This window comes from Phaseolus vulgaris, chromosome 11 (assembly GCF_051622355.1).
Source record: "Phaseolus vulgaris cultivar YP4 chromosome 11, ASM5162235v1, whole genome shotgun sequence".
NCBI lineage: Eukaryota > Viridiplantae > Streptophyta > Magnoliopsida > Fabales > Fabaceae > Phaseolus > Phaseolus vulgaris.
Genome location: NC_143508.1, coordinates 47,678,720 through 47,699,268, shown reverse-complemented (window position 1 = coordinate 47,699,268; position 20,549 = coordinate 47,678,720). Strand labels below are relative to the sequence as shown.

General features: G+C 29.2%; 1 pseudogene; it reads left to right on the top strand.

The window, feature by feature from the left end:
* The first annotated feature begins 15,543 nt into the window (after nt 1-15,543).
* Nucleotides 15,544-18,515, top strand: LOC137809117 (putative LRR receptor-like serine/threonine-protein kinase At1g56140; annotated as a pseudogene).
* Nucleotides 18,516-20,549: the final 2,034 nt, after the last annotated feature.

Here is a 20,549-nt window from a genome sequence, read left to right as displayed (position 1 = left end):
AAATTAAACTAATTTTTTTTTTTCACAAAAAAAAAGTTACCTAAAATTAAGTTGGATTTAAAATAGGTTGTGTAATAAATGTAAAATATTTAGTACTTTTTAAATATTATTAAAATTAAAAATATTTTTGTTGTTTTTAAAAATTTGAAATTATGTATGTGAAATAACGTTTATAGTTGATAAAATTATAAATAAAAAGGGTAGCGTTTAAAGAATATTTATACAATCATATTATACATGATTAGAAAATAGAAATATAGGAAAAGTTGTCATCTATGAGAAGTTGTGCCACATGGTGGTCTTCTTCGTTGTCTTCGTGGTCGTCCTTGTGGCTGTTGTTCGGACCGAAGGGTAGGAGGGGGCGGAGGTGGAATGTCATCATCAGTGCCTTCAATTTCATTGTCATCACTCTGATTTGCGGACACTTGTGAAGGCATTGTTGGTCGATAATACTGCATAGATGACATTGGATTGTAGGCAGATGGGGGGGGGGGGGGGGGGGGTCATGGTAGAGGTTGCAGAGGGATTTGACGGGCCAACAAACAATTGTTGTTGAGATGGAAATGTTGAGTAGTTGAAAGGTGGTTGATGGAATGATGATTGGAATGACATGTGAGATTGATCCCTATATCCGAACAACTGGGTCGGTTGAACACCTGGTGGACGAAAAGATTGTTGTTCAAATGATTGAACTTGAGAAGAAGACCCGACATGATGTTGATAGTGAGGTTATGTAGTCTCCTGTGGCATATCATACTGTTTTGAAAATATGTGTTAATTTTGGATGAGTGAATGAAGAATAATAAATAATTTTGTAATTGAACTTACATCATCATCAGATGATGACTGTATAGGCGTGATGTAGCGGATAATATGGTTGATGTACCATTGCATGTATGTTGAGTTGTCATGCAAATGACCATTTCCGTTAAACTGATTTCCGTGAATTAGATGATTACGACGGTCATTCCACATAGCTATCCATGCGACATGATATTGTGGCCAGTATCGATCAGTTCGTCCTCTCATATCCTCTTTGTGAAGTTGATCACGGTTGAATGGGTCACTTGGAATACTCTGTCGAAATCCAAATTGACGCATAACCCTGTCAACCTGATGAAATTCAACAGTTGCAAAACATATGAGAGGAACTATAGCCCGTGCAGTTGGGGAAACTTCAATAGTGATCAAGCGCCTAACATATTCCACTCGATATGGAGTCCAAAGAAACTGAAAATAAATGTTTGAAACATCAGTAATATGAAATATTTAGTTAAAATGATATGTTAGTTTATATATTTGTCACAACCTCTTTAGCTTTAATGCCATCAAATATTGCTCGTATTTGTGGAACAGTGGTTCCTCCTATGTGCGTCCTATGCCTCCTCCGAGTCCACCTAACATAAGCAAAGAAATATTAAGAACTTCGTTTTCTTATCTCGAAAATTAATACAAAAATAACATACCTTTTACCGAGTGGGAAACCAACTCCTTGTTGAACTTCTTCATCGGTCAATGGTTGAAGTTGTGGAGAAATGCATGTTAGGCGTTCCCATACCCAACACTGTAAAAGCAGCGTGCAACCTCCAATATTATCTTGATTAAAGTCTATTCCGTGATCGAGCGCACGATACAGAGAAGCCAATACAGCTGACCCCCAACTGTAATTCCTTATGTTGTTCAAGTCAGCCAACAATAATAGATACATTAAATGTACCTTACTACCTGAAGAATCAGGCATCAATAGACTCCCAATAAGTGTTAATATGTGGGCTCGAGCATGTTGAGCAATAACATCATCGGTTGCATTATGTGGTAGTTCCTGAAAAGTGTTGTTAAGCCAAGACAACTTAATTGCATTTCCTTTTATCGCTGTTGATGGTGGTATAAATCCGAGCAACTGGTCACATAAAGATACTAAATCACCACTAGTAATCCCGGTGACAACCTGTCCATCAATAGGTAAACCCAATATTAATTCCACATCTTCCAAAGTAACAGTTGTTTCACTGAGAGGAAAGTGAAAGGTATGAGTCTCTGTTCTCCATCTTTCCACTAATGTTGTAATTAGTACATGGTTGAAGTCAATGTGCTTAAATTTTAACAAATGTCCAAAACCAGAATGATCAATTAACCGTTTGACTCGTTGGTCAAGTATATCTTCATGCTTTAGTACCCAACTTGCATGTCTTCTGGGTCTCAATAGTCTTTCATTACCTTCCCATACATATTTAGTAACATGTTTCTCTTGGAGTCTCAATATAGACATATTCGCGGGAAGACGATGAGATGCCATAAAATTCTAATAAAATGATTCCTGAAAATACAACCAATTTTTAGAATACCTTTATAGATAATTCCTATTAAAATGATATTATCAATAAACATTAATTTTCTTAAATTAAAGATAACGAAAATACACATACTAATTAAAGAGTACTGAGTATAACATATTATAAAAATATTGATTGAGAGTAATATATTATTTACAAACAATAAAAATATAAGAAAAATAAAATAAAAATATATTTTTTAGCAATTGTTTGTCAATATTTAATATCATTTTTAAATTCTTTTACAAGAGTATAAGTATTAAATATTAAATATTGTTTGTGTGGATAACTATTAAAATATAAAATATAAGTATTAAAACCATGCAACGGTTTTGCAATATTAAAACCAAAGTAATATAAGTATTAAAATATAAATATAAGTATTAAGAGGTTTTGCAATGGTCTTTCGTTAACAATGAACACTGCATTTAATATTCCATAAAATTCTAACCTAATGATAAGTGATCCGCTACTTCATTCACAAACCATGGCTATCACCACCTCCTTAACACTTTTCTTCTTCCTTTTACACTTTTCCGTACATTTCCAGGACGTACACTTGTGATGTTACATAATGGTTGATGTTTCAAAGGCTAGAACCAAAGTAAAGAGTAAAATATAACCTATATCACATGTACCTTTTTTGTCATTTAATTCATTCAACCATATTCTTTTCTGCACATGGATAACAAGTGGAGAATAGCATGGATAACTCTTTTGCCCATTGACTCTTTCTCTGCTCCATCAAAGATTCTTATTCTATTTCTTATTATTTATAAAATACTTATTGTTTATAAAATACTCTTACTTATTGGCTATAATGAATACATTGTATGAAAATAAAAAATAAAAAATATTAGTTGAGTTTTGTTAATGTTTTTAAAACAGATTTCAAGTAGTTAATTTTGTTTACAAATTTAAAGATATTAGTACATTAGAACTAAATTATTATAACTAAATTCTTTTACATGTAATTTTCTCTCATATATATAGAACTAAATTTTAGTTAAAACTAAGATATAATTTTCTTCTGGAATGAACAAGGGTTTATGAGTAATGTCACCATGTAATACAAAAATACATACAGATCCATCCACAAAAAATACAAAAACAATTTATGAGAGGTAAAATATACTAATAATCTTTGTTAGCATGTGCATATGCTTGCTGCTACAATTAAATAAATAATTAAAATATTAGAGAGAACTTACCTTTTGTGATTGAATGTCACCCTTAAGCACTCTGGAACAATGGCAAAGCTTGAGAGTGTTTTGCATAGGACACAGACTCTATTAAATAGAGTTGCTTGTGTGAGTTTCAAAAAATGAAAGTTTGAATTCAAACTTCATTTTCAAAAGAATCTTTGCCATGAAAACTATAGCCATGACATAAAGCTGGACACAAAATAAAGTATTGTTTGGTGGTGCACGAAATTGCAAACAAAGTTGCCAACCATGAAGGCAACTTATAATATAAGTTGCCAATGGTGAATGCAACTTCTTCCAAAGTTGCCAATGGTGAAGTCAACTTCTTTATTATGAAATTAGAAAAAATAAAAATAAACCAAGTGTAGCGTGGAGTGATGGCTTTCTGTAACAATTACATGAGGACTTGACTTATGAATAAAAATTATTGTACTCATACAGAACATTTGTTATATAATGGAACAACAATGCAACTCTCTAGCCTTGCATTCCTTCTTTGTTCTACATTTTTTCTTCTCTTGATTTCTGCATCCAAGTTAAAAAAATTGAGCACAAGGTTTGTGAGATATATTAATTTCTCCTTCTAGTTTAAAGTTCAAAGAAAGTTGTAAAGGTAATGTAAATTTTCCGTAACATTCTTATTTATCATTTTTTTTTTAAATGCAGATGGACACGTGGAATGTCGGTGGAACGTCACTAAGCCAGCATGAAGAACCAATAATTACAGACATTGTGGACGACATAAGTGAAGATGGAGATAACTACGACTTTGATTTGGATGATGAAGATGAGTTCAACAGATCTTCACAATATATTCCGTCTGGCAGTCAATCCGGACATAACATCGATTGTGAACTTAATGAACACATGTCTTTCATATCAAAGGAGGCGACATTGAATGCCATAAAACGATACCACATAGACAACGGTTACAAATTTGTTGTCATGGAATCAAAGCCAGATAGATATGTGGCTCGGTGCATACATCATGATGTAGGGTGCGAATGGAGATTACGAGCATCTTTTAGTAAAATCCGAAGTCAATGGGAGATAAAAAAAATTGATGCACAACATACTTGTTTGTCAACAAATCTTACGGCAGACCATGTTAATTTGGATTCAACCCATATTGCGTCCATGGTGCTGACTTCAGTCAAAGCAAACCCTTCCGTCCCAATTAAAAGCTTAATTGCAGAAATAAAAAATCTGCACGACTATACTATCACGTATAGAAAAGCTTGGTTGGGAAAACAGAAAGCTCTTGCTTTGGCATTTGGCGATTGGGAACAGTCCTACAATGATCTTCCTAGATGGTTGGAAGCAATAAAAGAAAGCAATCCAGGGACAATTGTGCAGTATATTGCTTCTCCTTGTATGGTTGATGGTGTTCAAAACAATTCGTGTTACACGTTGGATCGGGTAATATTAATATTATTAAATATTATTAATATTATTACATATTATTAATATTATTATATATTATTAATATTATTATATATTATTAATATTATTAAATATTACTAATATTATAAATATTATTAATATTATTAAACATTATTAATATTATAAATATTATTAATATTATTAATATTATGAATTATGATTTTATAATTCTTCATATTATATTAATATTATTAATATTATTAAATATTATTAATATTATTAAATATTATTAATATTATTAAATATTATTAATATTATTAAATATTATTAATATTATTAATATTATTAAATATTATTAATATTATTAATATTATTAAATATTATTAATATTATTAATATAATTATTTATTGTTAATATTATTATATATTATTAATATTATTATATATTATTAATATTATTATATATTATTAATATTATTATATATTATTAATATTATTATATATTATTAATATTATTAAATATTAATAATATTAATAATATTAATAATATAAATATAATTAAATATTATTAAATATTATTAATATTTCTAAAATTATTAATATTATTAAATATTATTAAATACTATTAATATTATTATATATTATTAAATGTTATTATTATTATTAAATATTATTAATATGTTTAAATATTATTAATATTGTTATTATATGAAGAAAAAGAAGATAAAGTTTCTGGAACATAGTAGATAGTGTTGAGTGGCATATTTAGATGTTAGGAGTGAGAGAAAAGTTTATTTTATTAGTATAATGTGTGGAAGAGGATAAAGTTGTGTGTAATGTGTAATATTTATAAAATTATTATTTATTTGTAATGCAAACTATTACAGTCAATGTCAATGAAGATGAATATTCCTTGCTTTGTGTGGTGCATCAAATGGAACGCACGTAATCGCATTGGAGAACTGCATCGACACTTGGCGTGAGAACCATGTGACGTGCTTGGTGTGCCGATATTCTGAGATGGGTATAGAGGAGGAGCTTGTGACGGTGGGAGGAGGTGAAGAAGAAGAAGATGCATAATTCTCAAGGTGGGAGGAGCTTCTGTATAACTAACACACTCTCTCTTCAATTCCTTTTCCTTTAATTCGAACTCTTAATTGCGTTATATGACTGTTGAATTTATCTGAGAGGTGTCGCTCTGCTTCACATGCATGGCCTTAACTCAGCAACGAAGTCTGCATCACTATTACTACTCTTTTGCGGGAGTTGGAAGACAGTAATTATACGAAGATTAGACACGTCTTTTAAATGATGTGTTTGTGTCGAAAAACATATCGGATACTGATACTCGTAGGACATTTGTAAAACATTTATCTAATTGAAAAAATATTTGTTGAATTTCTGAAAATTCTAGTACGATTTTAACATAATTTTAAATAGGAAAAATACATTAATTTTCTAAAAATTCAATTTATTATATATATTTTTATTATGATTATAAAAATAAGGAACAAATCATTTTGAATCCGTCATAAAAAAAAAACATATTTGTACACATAAATCTTTATTATCAATTTATATAATTCATAACTATATAATATATAGTTCCGTATTCCTGTGTTCTACGTTTTGAAAATTATACGTCTCTTAAATAGTGTTTTTGTGTCGGATACATATATCGGATACCGATATTCGTAAAATAGTCGTAAGACATGTATCTAATTGAAAAAACATTTGTTAAATTTTTGACAATTCTAATATGATTTTAACATAATTTTAAATAAGACAAACACATTAATTTTCTAAAAATTCAAATTTATTATACAAATTTTTATTGTGATCATAAAAATAAAGAACAAATCATTTTGAATATGAGAAATATTTTTGTACACAAAAAATAACTAAAACATATTTGTACACTAATCTTTATTGTCAATTTATATAATTAATAATTATATGATATATAAATTTGTGTTCTCATATATTTTACATTTTAAAAATTATACAAATATCCGTGTCAAAGGTTGCACAAGCAGTCAAAAGTAAGAAAAAACTTTTAAGAGTCACAGACATTGCTCATTTTCCAATTATCATGGTCTAAGTTTAGTTAAAATGTTATGATTATTATTATATTTATAGGTATAATCATCAATATCAATATAATTAATAATATAGAAATTATTAATATTCATATATTTAATATCATTTTTAATATTATTTAAATTAATGATACTATTAATTATTACAAAAATATTACTAAATATTATTAACATTATTAAATAATATTGAATATTACTAATATTTTTAAATTAATTAAATATTATTAATATTATAAAAAGTATTATTTAATATTATTAATATTATAAAAAAATATTATTAAATATTATTAATATTATTAAATATTATTAATATTTTTAAATATTATTAATATTTTTAAATACTATTAAATATTATTAATACTAATAAATATTTTTAAATATTATTAATACTATTAAATATTATTAAGTATTATTAATATTATTAAAAATTATTAATTTTATTAAAACTATTAAATATTATTAGATACTAGTGTAAACACTTATATATGTATTCACATTTTTTATTTTTATCATTATTATATGTATATTTATATTTATTAAAATAACTATAAAGTTATATGTATTCAAATTTTAAAACATTAATTTATCTATATATGTCTAAAAAAAACACTCATTTAAAATATTTAATTTTAAATATTTGCTTGTAAGTTGAAAGTTCTTGGCATGGGAATTCTTTTAATATTTTCTAAGTACACACCTTCAAGGAATGTTTAGTTGGAGAATTCTTTTACACTAAATAATTGGAGAAAAAAATCATGAAATTTAAATGGTAGAAACTAAAACAATGTATATAAGAATGGAAAAATACAAAAAAAAAAAAAGTCAATAAACTGCTATAGAGAATGTAGACAAGCCAATAACAAAATATTTTTATACATTTCTCTTTTAATATATTTTTTTTAGAAAATTAAATTGCTAAATGATGGATTTATTGTATTAATTTTGATATGCAGTTAAGCATATATATTATTCCTTCAAATAAATAGAGTTCACCATGAGAGAAAAATAAATGGTGTCATCTTTTAAAATGTGACTAAAAGATAACTCTTTTTAATTAAATAAAATAAAAATAATAATTAAATGAGTTTGTATTTTCCAGAATTAGTATTTCACTAAAAAAATAATAAATATAGATTAATTTAAAAGAAAAATAATAATATTAATGAAGTTAGAGAAAGAAGGTGAAAAATTAATGGAGACTGTAGCACATGTCATAATTATAATTTACCTTGTTTGTGAAAATAATAATAATAATTTAATTAAATTACATGTTAAAATTTAATGGATTTTCTGAATAAAAACGTGTTTGAGAGAGAAGAAGTAGCACATGTAATTATCATGAGTTACCTTGTTTGAGAAAATAATAATAATCATTTAATTATATTTTGTTTAATAAAATAATAATTAATTATTTTGTTTTCTAAAATTTGTAAAGTAATTATAGTTTATGACTTTTATGTTATACAAAATCAGCTAAAATCATGTTACTATAGTAAAACTTTTACGTATATAAAATATAAAGTAAAATTATATATATTTGACACAATTTTTCGTATGAAGTTGTGTGATTTATCTAAATTTATAATATTATTTTTTATGTTAAAATCATATGTATAAATAAAATAAATTTTCAGTATAAAACTAACATTTCATGGATGGTAATGTTGCTAAAAAAAACTTACTTAATTCTATTATTTGTAAAAGTTTATTGATTTGGACACAACTTCTGAGAGCTATTAATATAAACAGTGTGTAGTCACAACTTAAGTTTTGTAAATGCCATGTAATGTCATCTCTGTCAGTAGTTTCCAAAAGTCATTCTCTGCCATCTAATTGTCTATTTAAAAACTAACATGTTGAAAAACACTCAATATTGTTAAAGATTAATCCCACTTCAACATTTGACAGAACTCTTTGATTATTTTACTGCAAAAACATAAATGTAGAAAACCATACTGAAATATTAGAAATATTAGAGAGAAATATTAGAAAATAAAATTATTTTTAGTCACCTTTGCACATCATGCAGAAATTCAATTTGATCTTCAATATTACAAGCTTAAAGTTGTTCGTAGAATTAGGTTCGGATCTGCACATGATTTCCATTGATACAAAGCAACGATACAGAGCAACCGTGTGACAAGATTCCTCTTTCTCTATAAAATGGAAGAACAACGGAAAATCAGAGCAACGAGACAGAGCAACCGGAGAAACAACCATGCAGCAAAGCTTCGCCGTTCCTCCTCTCCTTGGTTTCTCGCCGCCGCCGCCACCGCCAAGAACTGCAGGAAAGTCCAATAGCTTCAGTCCAAAACTTGCTTACATACTTCTGGTTGTCTTCATCATCGTCTTCTTCTTCGTCTCTTTTATATACTTCTACATGCGAAGGAGCTCGATGAACCCCACGGCGGTCGGCAACATCCAAGGGCAAGCGCCCGTGGCTTCGAGACCTCTGACTTTGGTGGTCGTGGTGGCCGAAGCAGCTGGGGAGTGCAGTATCTACCTGGAGGGGGTGGCAGAGGGAAAGGACGTGAAGATGACTGCCCATTGCAGGCACATCTTCCACGCGAACTGCATCGACACTTGGTTGGAGAACCATGTGACGTGCCCGGTATGTCGATATTCCGAGATGGGTAGAGAGGAGGAGCTTGTGACGGTGGGAGGAGGAGGTGAAGAAGAAGAAGATGCAACAGAGTAGTAGGGAGTGAAGAAGATGAAGTTTCTGTGTTGAGTGGAATATGATGTGAGAGAAAAGTTTAGTATAATGTGTGTAATGTGTAATGTGTATGATGTGAAATATTTATAAAATAGTGTATTTGATTCAATTTATTTGACATTGTATCATAATATTTTAATAAATAATCAAATTAAAAAATAGGTTGTGCGGTGGAGGTGTGAAATTGGAGGTTAAGGTTGTGCAGAAGTGTGATGCGTTTGTTGGGACGGAGGACCGGTTGTCTGATTCGGTTCTAGTGCGTGAGGATTTCAGGGGAGTGAAGAAGAAAGAGAAGGTGGGTTTGAATGATTTTTTTGATGATAGGGTTCTTGAGCTTGTTGCCACTGAGTTTGGTTGTGAGTGGCGGCGAAAACAGATGCCCATTTGGGAGATGCTGTTGAGTTTTTTTGTATAAAGAAGATTGTTGGGTGTTGGTGGTTGTTTCTAATGGCAAAGGTGAGTCATGTATTGGTATTCTGAGACCTTTTACTGTGCTTGCTGGTCTCCTGACTGTGTTGGGGGATCCACATGGGGCTAGTGGTCGATGAAACTGGGGAGTGTACTATGTGTCTGGAGGGGGTGGCAGAGGGAGAGGACGTGAAGATGAATATTCCTTGGTTGGTGTGGTGCATCAAATGGAGCGCACGTAATTGCACATAATCGCAATGTAGTGATGCATCAAATATTATTAATATTATTAAATATTATTAATATTATTAAATATTAGTAATATTATTATATTTTATTAATATTATTATATATTGTTAATAATATTAAATATTATTATATATTATTAAATATTGTAAATATTATTCTATTATTAATATTATTATATATTATTAAAATTATTAAATATTATTAAATATTACTAATATTATTAAATATTATTACTATTATTAAATATTATTATATATTATTAAATATTATTAATATTATTAATATTATTATATATTATTAATATTATTAAATTTTACTAATATTATTAAATATTATTACTATTATTAAATATTATTAATATTATTAATAGTATTAATATTATTAAATATTATTAATATTATTATATATTATTATATATTATTAATATTATTATATATTATTAATATTATTATATATTATTAATATTATTATATTTTATTAATATTATTAAATATTACTAATATTATTAAATATTATTACTATTATTAAATATTATTAATATTATTAAATATTATTAATATTATTATATATTCTTAATATTATTAAATATTATTAATATTATTATATATTCTTAATATTATTAAATATTATTATATATTATTAATTTTATTAAATATTATTAATATTATTATATATTATTAATATTATTAATATTATTATATATTATTAATATTATTAATATTATTATATATTATTAATATTATTAAATATTACTAATATTATTAAATCTTATTAATATTATTAAATATTATTAATATTATGAGCAACCGTAACAAGATTCCTCTCTATAAGATGGAAAAACATGAGACGGAAAAATAGAACAACGTTAATCTTAGAAAAGAAAAGAAACCATGCACTGAAGAATGTTCACCGTTCCTCCTCTCCCTCATGCCCCAAACGGTTTCTCGCCACCGCCGCCAGGAAGTGGTGCAGCAAAGGCCAGTAGCTTCAGTCCGACCCTTGCATACATATTTCTCGTTGTCTTCATCATCATCTTCTTCTTCGTCGGTTTGATATACTTCTACATGCGAAGGCGATCCCCCTCGACGAACCCCGCGACCAGCAACATCTAAGAGCAAGCGATGTCGAATCCCGTGGTTTCGAGACCTCTGACGGTGGTGGCTGTGGTGGCCGATGAAGCTGGGGAGTGTACTATCTGTCTGGAGGGGGTGGCAGAGGGAGAGGACGTGAAGATGAATATTCTTTGGCTAGTGTGGTGCATCTAATGGAACGCACGTAATTGCACGAAATCGCAATGTAGTGATGCATCAAATATTATTAATATTATTAAATATTAGTAATATTATTATATTAAGAAGATTGCTAGTTTATCTATTATTGAAATGTTGATTGTTGTTAGAATGTTAATTGGAAATTGTTGAAATATTTTATATATTTTCACCCTTATTGTTTATAGTCTTTTTTTCTATGACTACTCCAAAATGAATTTTTGTGAATTGAAGTAAATTAATTGAGGGAAGTGTTAGATTTGTGTAGAGCTAGTTGGTAACAGAAATGGTAACATTTGGTAGGAAAATAGGCAGTGTAATTGATTAGATTCCCGTGAGCATGATTGTGACACCTTCCCATATCATGATGATGCAAAGTAATCGTACTTATAGTATGATTAGTAATTATTAAAATATAATCCGTATTGCTTTTAAAATATAATCCGTATTGCTTTTAATTTATTAGTACCAAACTGCCCATATCAAATAACATATTAGTAGCAATATTTTTTGTGCGAAAAAACAGAACCTAAAGTTTAAGGTCCATGAGATATTTTCCTTTAGGTCTTTCTTCCTACAACCATCAAACTTCTTCCTTCACCTCCCCACACTCTAGAAAAATTATTCAAAAAAATTCATTCTAAAACGTATTATATATATGTTCTGAAAAGTTTATTCTGAAAATTCTGTGCAAAACGTTTTCTTTTTTTAATTTCAGAATATAATTTATAAATTCTCGAAAAAACTTTAATAAAAGACAATCTAGATGTCATTAAAAAAAAACTTTTTAAAAATTGATAAGGTGCGGGAAGAATTTTGATAGGGTGTAAGAAGAAATACTCTTTCCTGTATTATAAGTTAAAAAAGAAAGGGCTAATTCTCCCTCCATCAGTTCAATTGTGATTTGCACCCATCCTTTTTTCAAAACCCCAAAATATTACAAGTCCGAGCCTATTACAAGTCTCATATTAAATAAATTAATATTAGTTTGGATTATTTTAAGACTTTCTTCACATATTTCAGTGTAAACTCTTGTTGATTCTTTTCGTATGATAAGGAAATTATACGTCTCTTAAATAGTGTTTTTGTATCGGATACATATATCGGATACCGATATTCATAGAATAGTCGTAAGACATGTATCCAATTGAAATAACATTTGTTAAATTTTTTACAATTCTAATACGATTTTAACATAATTTTAATTAAGACAAATACATTAATTTTCTAAAAATTCAAATTTATTATATAAATTTTTATTGTGATCATAAAAATAAAGAACAAATCATTTTGAATATGAGAAATATTTTTGTACACAAAAAATAACTAAAACATATTTGTACACTAATCTTTATTGTCAATTTATATAATTTATAATTATATAATATATAAATTTGTGTTATCATATATTTTACATTTTAAAAATTATACGAATATCTGTGTCAAAGGTTGCACAAGCAGTCAAAGTAAGAAAAAACTTTTAAGAGTCACAAACATTGCTCCTTTTCCAATTATCACGATGTAAGTTTAGTTAGAATGTTATGATTATTATTATTATATTTATAGGTGTAATCATCAATATCAATATAATTAATAATATAGAAATTATTAATATTCATATATTTAATATCATTTTATTATTATTTAAATTAATGATACTATTAATTATTACAAAAATATTATTAACATTATTAATTAATATTGAATATTACTAATATTTTTAAATTAATTAAATATTATTAGTATTATAAAAAGTATTATTTAATATTATTAATATTATAAAAAAATATTATTTAATATTAATAATATTATTAAATATTAATTATATTATTAAATATTAATAATATTATTAAATATTATTAATATTATTAAATATTATTAATATTTTTAAATATTATTAATATTTTTAAATATTATTAATATTTTTAAATATTATTAATATTTTTAAATATTTTTAATATTTTTAAATATTATTAATATTTTTAAATATTATTAATATTTTTAAATATTAATAATATTTTTAAATATTATTAATATTATTAAATATTAATAATATTTTTAAATACTATTAAATATTATTAATACTATTAAATATTTTTAAATATAATCAATACTATTAAATATTATTAAGTATTATTAATATTATTAAAAATTATTAATTTTATCAAGACTATTAAATGTTATTAGATACTAGTGTAAACACTTATATATGTATTTACATTTTTTATTTTTATCATTATCATATATATATATATATATATATATTTATATTTATTAAAATAACTATAAATTTATATGTATTCAAATTTTAAAACATTAATTTATCTATATATGCTCTAAATAGAGAAAAAAACACTCATTTAAAATATTTAATTTTAAATATTTGCTTGTAAGTTGAAAGTTTCTTGGCCATGCGGAAATTCTTTTAATATTTTCTAAGTACACACCTTCAAGGAATGTTTAGTTAGAGAATTCTTTTACACTAAATAATTGGAAAAAAAAAATATCATGAAATTTAAATGCTAGAAACTAAAACAATGTTTTTAAGAATGGAAAAATAAAATAAAAAAAGTCAATAAACTGCTATAGAGAATGTAGACAAGCCAATAACAAAATATTTTTATACATTTCTCTTTTAATAAATTCCTTTTTAAAAAAGTAAATTGCTAAATGATGGATTTATTGTATTAATTTTGATATAATGTTAAGCATATATATTATTCCTTCAAATAAATAGAGTTCACCATGAGAGAAAAATAAATGGTGTCATCCTTTTAAAATGTCACTAAAAGATAACTCTTTTTAATTAAATAAAATAAAAATAATAATTAAATGAGTTTGTATTTTCCAGAATTAGTATTTCACTAAAAAAATAATAAATATAGATTAATTTAAAAGAAAAATAATAATATTAATGAAGTTAGAGAAAGAAGGTGAAAAATTAATGGAGAAGTTTAGAATTGGTGAATGTATAAGTTTATATAATGCATGAGTTTATTTAACTGTTTGAGAGAGAAGAAGTAGCACATGTCATTATCATCAGGTACCTTGTTTGTGAAAATAATAATAATAATAATTTAATTAAATTACATTACATGATAAAATTTAATGGATTTTCTGAAGAAAAACGTGTTTGAGAGACAAGAAGGAGAGTTTTCGTTTTTTCAAAAAGAGAATTTTGATTCATGTTCAAATTCATGGATTTTCAACTTTGAACTCCACCCGTGCCCTGGATTTAGAACCTGATGGATCTGCACATGATTTCCATTAAACCCTTAGATACAATAATCAAACTCCAAACACAATCAAAACGTTTTCTCTCACATTCTATTTTTGCTATAAAGATGAAAATGTCTCAGAAAATTAATAGCATCCCAAGCATCTCAATCAAACTCAAGTAAAGGACAACCAATTGTTGAGGTTAAACTAGAGTTGCAGAGTTCATTCTACTAGGAGCAACCGTGACAAGATTCCTCTCTCTCTATAAAATGGAAGAACATGAGACGAAAAACAAAGCAACGAGACGGAAAAACAGAGCAACCGTAAATCATAGAAACTTAGAAAAGAAACAACCATGCACCGAAGAATCTTCGTCGTTCCTCCTCTCCCCCCAAACGGTTTCTCGCCGCCGCCGTTAAGAAGTGGTGCAGCAAAGGCCAGTAGCTTCAGTCCGACAATTGCTTACATACTTCTCGTTGTCTTCATCATCGTCTTCTTCTTCGTCAGTTTGATATACTTCTACATGCGAAGGCGCTCGACGAACCCTGCGGCTGGAAACATCCAAGGGCAAGCGGTGTCGAATCTCGTGGCTTCGAGACCTCTGGTGGTGGCCGTGGTATCCGAAGCAGCTGGGAGGGGGTGGCAGAGGGAGAGGACGTGAAGATGACTGCCCATTGCAGGCACATCTTCCACGCGAACTGCATCGACACTTGGTTGGAGAACCATGTGACATGCCCGGTGTGCCGATATTCCGAGATGGGTGGAGAGGAGGAGCTTGTGACGGTGGGAGGAGGTGAACAAGAAGAAGATGCAGAAGTTGTTTCTGGAACAGAGTAATAGGAAGTGTTGAGTGGGAGGAGGTGAAGAAGAAGAAGATGAAGTTAAGTGTTGAGTGGAATATAATGTGAGAGAAAAGTTTATATTTTATTAGTATACTTGTGTAATGTGTAATGTGTAATGTGTGTAATGTGAAATATTTATAAAATAGTGTGCTTCTACTATTTGATTCAATCTATTTGACACTGTATCATAATATTTTAATGAATAATATTTATATGTTAGGGGTGAGAAAAATTTATTTTAAGGTTATTAGTATAATGTGGGCAAGAGTATAAAGCTATTGTGTGTAATATTTATAAAATAATCATTTATTGTGAGATACGATTGACTATCACTCATACTCATTCTTAACCAGTCTCCTTTACTTGATAAAAAGGTTTTGTCCCACATCCTATTTTTGTAATTTAGATGAAAATATTTCAGAAAATTATTAGAGTCACCATTTAATGCTCGATTAATTGCAAAAATGAAATGCCCCCTCACACTGTACTACCCTCTGTCTTTGTGCCTCCTCTCCCTCATGCCATAAACGGTTCCTTGCCACTATAAGGAAGTGCAGGAAAGTTCAGTAACTTCACTCCGAAACTTGCCTATATCTTTCTCATTATTTTCATCATCCTCTTCTTTTTCGTCTTCGGATTGGAATTTTTCTACATGCAAAGGCGCTCCTCCTCGACGAACTCTAAGGCCGACGACATCCACTGGCAAGGGGTGTCGAATCCCGTGGCTTTGAGATCTCTGACGGTGGTGGTCATGGTGGCCGACACGGCTGGAGAGTGCACTATATGTCTGGAGGGGGTGGGAGAGGGAGAGGAGGTGAAGATGACTGCCCACTGCAAGCACACATTCCACGCGAACTGCATTGACAATTGGTTGGAGAACCATGTGACGTGCCCTGTGTGCCGGTATTCTGAGATGACTGAAGAGGAGGTGCTTGTGACGGTGGGAGGAGGAGAACAAGAAGATGCAGAAGTTTCTCGAACAAACTTGGAGTAAGAAGTGTTGAGTCTCTTAGAGGGCATATTTATATGTTAGGGGTGAGAAAAGTTTATTTTAAGGTTATTAGTATAATGTGGGCAAGAGTATAAAGCTACTGTGTGTAATATTTATAAAATAATCATTTATCTTGAGATACGATTGACTATACCTCCTACCCATTCTTAACTAGTCTCCTTTACTTGAAAATAGGTTAATAGACTTCTTCAACTCAAGCGTCAAGATAGGATGAGTGATATGGAAAGGTTTTCAGGATGTTGAATGGATTTGGTCTTTGGAATGGAGAAAGTTGTGGTTCCAATGGGAAAAACCACTATTAAATCATTCAATGCTAGAAATTAACCAAAGCATACCAAAACGAGATGAAGTGGATACCTGGATATGAAAAGTAACAAGGTTTGGGAACTAATGTAGATAGCAATAGTATGGTCCTTATGCTTTGAAACACTTATACAGTTGTGAAGAAAATTTTATATATTGATATTTGGAATTTTAGCTTGTTTAATGTAATAATTTTGTTGGAACTATTTGTTCTTGTAGGGGACACTAAATGATGGAAGAGCTATTGCTGTGAAACGACTATCAGTAGGATCCAATCAAGGGAAGAGTCAATTTGTGACTGAGATTGCTACCATATCAGCTGTGCAACATCGTAATCTAGTCAAACTATATGGGTGTTGCATTAAAGGGAGAGAAAAACTTCTTGTTTATGAGTATCTAGCAAATAAGAGTCTTGATCAACCATTATTCGGTATAAGAAATTGATAAGTTTTATGTTCTCATTTTCATTTTCACAAATAACAAAGGTTTGTTTAGGCAGGAAATCGTTTAACACTTAATTGGTCCACACGCTATGATATTTGCATGGGTGTTGCTAGAGGTTTAACTTATTTACATGAAGAATCACGTCTCTGAATCATACATCGTGATGTGAAGGCTAGTAACATTTTACTTGACAATGAGCTTATCCCAAAAATATCAGATTTTGGGTTGGCCAAATTGTATGATGATAAAATGACCCATATGAGCACTCGTGTGGCTGGGACAATGTGAGTCTTCATCATCTTTCATGTATTTTTTTTCTGTATCTCATTTATATAAAATATTGATATATATACTCAAATTCTTTGATGAAGTGGATATCTTGCACCGGAGTATGCCATGCGTGGACACCTTACAGAAAAAGCAGATGTGTTTTCCTTTGGTGTTATGGCTCTAGAGTTATTCAGTGGCAGACCAAATTCTTATTCAAATATGGAAGAAGAGAAGGCGTATCTTCTTGAGTGGGTATGCATGTTCTCTTCTTATACTAATTATATGGTAAAATTTCTATATAAACTAGTTTTAAGTAGTTGTATCTTCTTGATTTTTTAAATTGTTTGATACAACAAAACATTGTTGTCATTTGAGCTTTTTGGTTAATGTTTTGTTTTTAGGCATGGGAACTTCATGAGAGCAACTGCATAAGCGATCTGGTGGATCCTAGACTGATAGAATTCGATGAGGAAGAAGTAAAACGCATAGTAGGAATAGTGCTTTTATGCACTCAAGCATCACCAATATTACGACCATCAATGTCACGTGTTGTGGCAATGCTTTCAGGAGACATGGAAGTGAGTAGTGTCACTACAAAGCCTGGATACCTGACTGATTGGAATTTTGAGGATGTGAGCAGCTTCATCACTAACATAACAAGTTATGAGAATTCACCATCAAGTGCCACCATACTTGATGGACTTCACCAGTCACCAATAAGTGCTTCTAAACCGATCCTTTATAAGAATGTTGCAGATAGTTAGCCTTCAAATCATGCATGTATAGAAACAATTTGATAATGTCATTATGTTGCACAAATGGTTTGGTTATTGTTTTGTCTATAATTTTTTTAATCTATTCTTGTATTTATATAGGCAGTTAAAAATTAAAGTTGAATTAAAAATTAAAAATTATTCTTGTATAAACAAGAAAGAAGTGTTGAAGATGGTTGCTGCCCCTTCAAGATTGTGTTTGATGAAGACTTGTATGTTGTGTTTGATGAAGACATTTATGTTCTTTCCATGTATTTGTGCTTTGCTTTAAGAATGTCTTAGTTAGTGCTTAGAGGTTGTCTAAGAGTAGCTTTTTGCTGAGTAACTCACCTCATAACCACTGGCCATGTGTTAAGAACAAGCATAAGTTTTCTAAAACTGTTTTTCACATGTTTTACACAAAAACACGTTTTACTGCATAAAAATAAATCTGTTCTTTTCTAAATAAACAGATTCATTTTCTTCACTGATGCCTTGGCTAAAGTCTTGTAAAAATTTGATTTTGTGCATCAGGTATTTTGACTGAGTCTTCTTCTTTTCAAAACGACTGAGTTTCAAATAGTTAAACTTCCTCTGTTTTCGTTTTGAAAAATAAATCTGTTCATCTGTAAATGAATAGATTCTTTTTTGCCTCTGGTGCCATATCATACTTAAACGTTTTTCAGTTTTATCTCAGCACCAGAATGGTTGACTAAGTCTCCTCACTTAACAGATTCTCTAACTGCTTTTGAAAATAAATCAGTTTATTTTATTTTCAATCTGTTCATTTTATAACAGCTTTAACTGTTTTTCAAAATTCTGTTATAAGCTGGCTTTCTATAAAATGCAAACTTGTTTTCTGAGTTTAATAACGATTCAAACAGTTCATACATTTGCAAAAAAAACAAGTTTTGACAGCAGAGAGTTAAGTGTTTCAAGGATTAGCATTTGTTCTTCAAAGATTTCAAAAATCAAAAAGTGCTTGTTCTTGGTTTGGTTCCAAAAGCTTGGTGTGAGGTGCAGCTACTGTTCTAGCAATCTTGCCTACTGGGTTAAGGCAGATCTTTGTTACCTCAATCAGGTGTAGTCGTTTCACTTCTTATTACTTGTAAAAGTTTGGTTGAATCCTCTTCTTGATAGGTGTTCTTGGAGAGTGGATGTGTGTGTGAGTGCTGAAATAGGTTTTTTCAGCAAGAGTACCTAAGTTCTTGTAGGTTTCAAGAACAGTGGGAAGTGTACTTGATTGTACTGTGTTTTAGTGATTTCCACCTGTTGTTGGTGAAGACTGGATGTAGCTCAGGTTGAGTGAACCAGTATAATTGCTTGTGTTCATTCTCTCTCTCTCTCTGCAATTTCGTTTCTGCATAACTGATAAAACAGCAAAGAAATAAATCTGTTCAATTGAAAATAAATCTGTTCTTTCTGGGCACTGTGTATACTGTTCTTGATTTCTGAAAAAGGTGTTTGAATCTGATAAGAACATATAAAAACTGCTAAAAGCCACTGGAACAGATTGACTGTGATAGGCTGTTCAAGAAACTGTAAATGCTATTAATTGAACCTTAAACAAATTGCTTAAAGTTGAAGCTTGCTGTGTTGTGATTCATTGTTCTTAATTTCTGGAAAATTTCTTGACATCAAGAAGAACACTCATAGTTTGTTAAAAGTCACAGGAACAGCTTGTTTGCAAAGGTCACTCAATTAATTAGCATGCTATCAATTGAACCTTAATCACTTGCTTGAAATTGAGGCTTGCTGATTTGTGTACCACTGTTTTACAAATCTGATAATTGTGTGTGTGCTGCTGGAAATTCTCACTGCATAATCTTGTGATTAATCTTGCTGAATTAAAAGCGTTTCAAACAAAAACAGTGCTGAAATAAATCTGTTCATTTTCACATAAATCGATTTATTTTCTGTAAAACTGTGTTAAACACTGTTTTTGCGAAGAAGTTTTAAAAGGTCAATTCACCCCCCCTCTTGAACTTTGACACTATTAAACCCAACAATTGGTATCAAGAGCTGGGACTTGTAGTTTAATCAAGT